General features: G+C 47.2%; 1 long non-coding RNA gene across 1 annotated transcript; it reads right to left on the reverse strand.

The window, feature by feature from the left end:
* Positions 1-784: 784 nt before the first annotated feature.
* LOC121180908 lies at positions 785-2,026 on the reverse strand. The gene is made up of 3 exons (XR_005893974.1): positions 1,966-2,026; positions 1,730-1,851; positions 785-819 (listed from the first exon to the last, which is right to left on the reverse strand). It is a non-coding gene; the product is annotated as an uncharacterized LOC121180908 (long non-coding RNA).
* Positions 2,027-4,102: the final 2,076 nt, after the last annotated feature.

Here is a 4,102-nt window from a genome sequence, read left to right on the forward strand (position 1 = left end):
ATGGAGATGACTTCTTGGGTACAGGAACCAGGCAGGAGGTCTTCCAGAGAAGCGGTACCCTCTCCAAGCTGAGGCTCAGGTTGAAGAGATGCTGGAGAACAGCAGACAGCTGGCTGGCACAGGTCCTAAGAGTCCTGGGGCTGATGCCATCAGGGCCTGCAGCCTTGTGTTGTTTGAGCTTCTCCAGCTCTCTCCTCACCTGGCAGGTCGTCACAGTCAGACAAAGGGGGAGGGGGGAGGGGGGAGGGGGGAGGGGAAGGTATTGTGGGGGGAGGGGTGGTAAGCTGTGGTCCCAAAGTCTGGTCAGGTGGGCTCACCGTAGGAGGAGGAGGAGGGAGCTGAGAAGGCATTGGAGTGGGAGGGGGAGGGGGGAGGTGTGGTGGGGACGGGGGAGGGATAGAGGAGACAGGGGTGGTCTGGGAGCTAAACCTGTTGAAATAGGTGTTAAGCTCGTTAGCTCTCTCCCTGTTGCCAGGGAGCAAAGTCATCTTTGCTTTAAGGTTATTGTGATGACAGTGTGTGGTTTTATGATGCTATAAATCATTGATAACAGACTTCTATCAAATATTATCAGACACTGAGATTGTGAATGAGCGACAAACCACAATTTAGTAAATACATTTTATTGATGTCATATTTATTTAAATGGAGACATGAGACTAATCTATACCAGTGTGAGAATATGGACCTTGAGAGAGAAATAAAGAGACGATACAAAAGGAGGGGAATGGCAAAAGTGAGTGAAAAGCTTCACAGCCACATTCAGCTGGGGTCTGGTTTGTCAGTCACATTCACCGTCTTCTCAGTCTGCAGGTATTTCTACAAGAGGAGGACAAAAGGAAAAACACTCTTTGTGAACACACGTGGACGTTTTATCACCTGTATCCAGAGGTGTAGCAAGTGTTTCAGAAGTGTGGGGGATGGATACCAATAAAGTTTGCTTCACATATGTTTTCATATGTTTTGACCAAACAATAAAAACGATGAATACAATGACAGAAGGGTATACAATACTCTTTTAAAAGAGTGATACTAGAAACATACAAAAACACACTCAGTATGAAATTAAAAAATCACATCTACACACATCTACAAAAAGGAAATAAAAAATTGACTTTAAAAAAGTTGGAACAAACATGACTAACAAAATAAAAATTGTATCTGTGAAAATGAATGCCTAATTGAACAATTTTCTCAATTATTTCAAATAGATATTAAACACAGCTTGTTGATATGATAATTAAATAATGTCTTATATTTTATTATCAATATTGACAACTTATTTAAAAGCCTCGAAAGCATAAACACTCATTCACAGTACCAGGAAAAATGTGCCGGTGCCGGTGTGAACTATGAACTTAGCTAGTTCCCGCCTCCTCCTCAGGATGAGCCGATCGATAAATCTAACAGCAAGAGAGGCGGGACCTAAGGCAGAACAACCAATCATCAGCCGGTCACACTCAAAGGGGAGAGGAGGTAGCCGCAGTGAGCGTGAGCACAGAGCGGCCGGAGAAAAGGAGCGAAAGTTGTGAGGCGTTTATGCAAAACTGCAGAACATCTGCAGAAAAAAAAAACTGTGGGTGTTGAACCCTCTTGCCGGAAAAGGTGTGGGTGTTAAAACACCCACATCCCCCACGGGTGCGACGCCCCTGCCTGTATCACAGTAAGTGTGAAAATGGAGCAGAATAAAAGAGGGAGAAAGTGCAACAAATAACCATGAGCTGCCTACCTTTAGGTTCTCGTAGTGTTTGATGGTTCTGCAGTGGTTGATCTCAGCTTCTTTGGTTCCGCTGAAGAATCGATTACATACCGTACAAAAGAAACCGGTCTTTGGGACTAAGAACTCCATACCTGAGGACACACACCCACACACACACACACACACACACACACGAGAGTGACTGTGGAAATACACATGTAAAGAAAACAGTGATGAACAGTCACAGTGAATAAATAGTGTCATACCAACTGGATTGCTGGGGTCAAAAGGGGGGAGGGAGTAGTCCGTGCTCATGGGTGTTTTCATCTGTAATGTCTTCTTCATACTCTCCTCCGTTTGTTTGGTCTTTGGACGTCTGTTGCTTTCCTAGAAGAGACAGGGACTGCTTTAAAGACCAATCTAGGACATACACAGGGGTAAAAAGACCTGGTCCTGGCTTTGCTCAACAAAGCAGATAAGCTAATAATTAAGCATTTTCCAAATGGACTTCATGTGTCTTCATCTTGGTGCTGTTATTAAACACCTGCAATGACTTATGGCAAGTACCTGCCCCAAGGACAACGTCCCATCATCTCAAACACTTGAAGAAGAGGTAAATTTGGACAAGCCTGATTCTCTACCCACTGAGGAACTGCTGCCACTCACAGTTCTACTTCAAAGAAAATCAAAGCGTACCCGTCTCTGCAGCAGGAGCTCCCGTCTCTTTGTCCTCCTGGTCCTGCATCTTCTCCTGTCCTTCTGTTTTGTCCAACACCAGCATGGTCTCCTCCTCCTTGGCCTGGCTGTGACTGAGAGGACTCTCCTCTTTCTTATGGTCCTCACTCTCTGCGGTCACTGCTCCTATGGCTGGGCTGTTTGAGGAGGAGTCTGCAGGGGCAGCTTCAGGTGGGTTACCTGATGCTGCAGGGGCAGGCACGGACAGGTGTTGGACCTCTGGGGTGGAGTCCAGGGTGGACAGTGGTGTGATTTCTAAAAATAAAGACAGATTTCAGGCCAAATTTACAATTTGAAACCAAAAACAAATAAAGAAAAATATCTAGGAAAGACTGTGTTTCCTTGTGTTGATGGTAGAAGTGAAATCAGTGTGAGGCTGTACCAGTCTCAGGTGTTTGGCTGAGAGAGGACTCAGCCTGTGGAGCTGGTAAGGTGGATGCTGCAGCGGTGAGGACCGGACCGGGTGTTAAACCTGACGACCTGTCTGAGGAGTCAGCTGTTGGTGCTCTCACGGGTTCGGACTCTGATACTTGTTGATCAGACTTGAGCAGAGTCACTGTGGCATCCGATACAGCTGTTTCTATGGCAACCTCCATGGGTGTGACCTAGAAGCAGTAACCCAGAAAAGGACTGACGTCATAAGACTGTGGACATTTAAGTCTGGGACACCCCCCATCAAACATGTAGAGAAAAGCTAAAATGTACCTCAAGCTAAAATGTACCCCTGTAGTGTCCTGAGGGACAGATGTGGGAGCATCCTCCTCCTCCCTGTCTGTGGTTTCCATGGGAACAACAGCAGGAGAACACGGAAGATCGGTAACATCTCCTACTTCATCTAATGTCACAAAGTCACTCATGTTGAATGGGAAGTGGTCCTCGTCCTCCACCTGATTTCATGACAGGACAAAGAAACGGGGTTGTGGGTTAGGACACACAGGAGACATTTAAGTGTCCAGGTTTTGACCCAGCAGCACCTCCTCACCATTGTGGTCTCAGCCTGTGAGCTGTTAAGCTGTGCGTCCGTCCAGGAGCTCTGTTTGTATCCCTCTAACCGGCAAGACCACCTGGATCCGGACAAACCTTCACCGTGTGCTCTCTTTCTCTCCCTCCTCTCTCTTTCCCTCCTCTGCCACTCCCTCCTTTCCTCCTCCCTCTTCTCCCTCTCCTTCCTGGCTCTTTCATCCCATTCCCTCTCCCTCTTAGCCCTCTCCTCCTTCTCCCAGGCCGTCCTCTCCCTCTCCTTCCTCTCTCTCTCCCTCACCTCCTTTCTGGCTTCCCTCTCTTTCCTCTCCCTCTCCTGCTTCTTCACCTCCTCCTCTGTGTGGCTCTTGGCCGCCTCTTTTGTCCCCTCTGCTGACTTTTTGTCCTGCTCTGTCTCTCTTTGTGTTTCCCCTTTCACGCCACAGGTGGAAGCTTCTACGTTGTTAGGATGGCTGCCGGTTCTTGTTCGGCACTCTACAAGCAACGCGTATTTGTTGAGTGACCTGGTGAAACAGGGATGAAAAAGAGACATGAAACCTCACAAGCTGAGCTACACAGAAGAACAACCCGACTCCAACAACAACATCTTATGACCAGACACAAGGAGCTATTGAGCAGTGTGACATCAAACACGTGCACACAAGTAGGAGGTGGTGGTAGTACAAAGAAAAGTATTGCACTTAGTGA

Source organism: Toxotes jaculatrix, chromosome 4 (assembly GCF_017976425.1).
Source record: "Toxotes jaculatrix isolate fToxJac2 chromosome 4, fToxJac2.pri, whole genome shotgun sequence".
Classification (NCBI taxonomy): Eukaryota; Metazoa; Chordata; class Actinopteri; family Toxotidae; genus Toxotes; species Toxotes jaculatrix.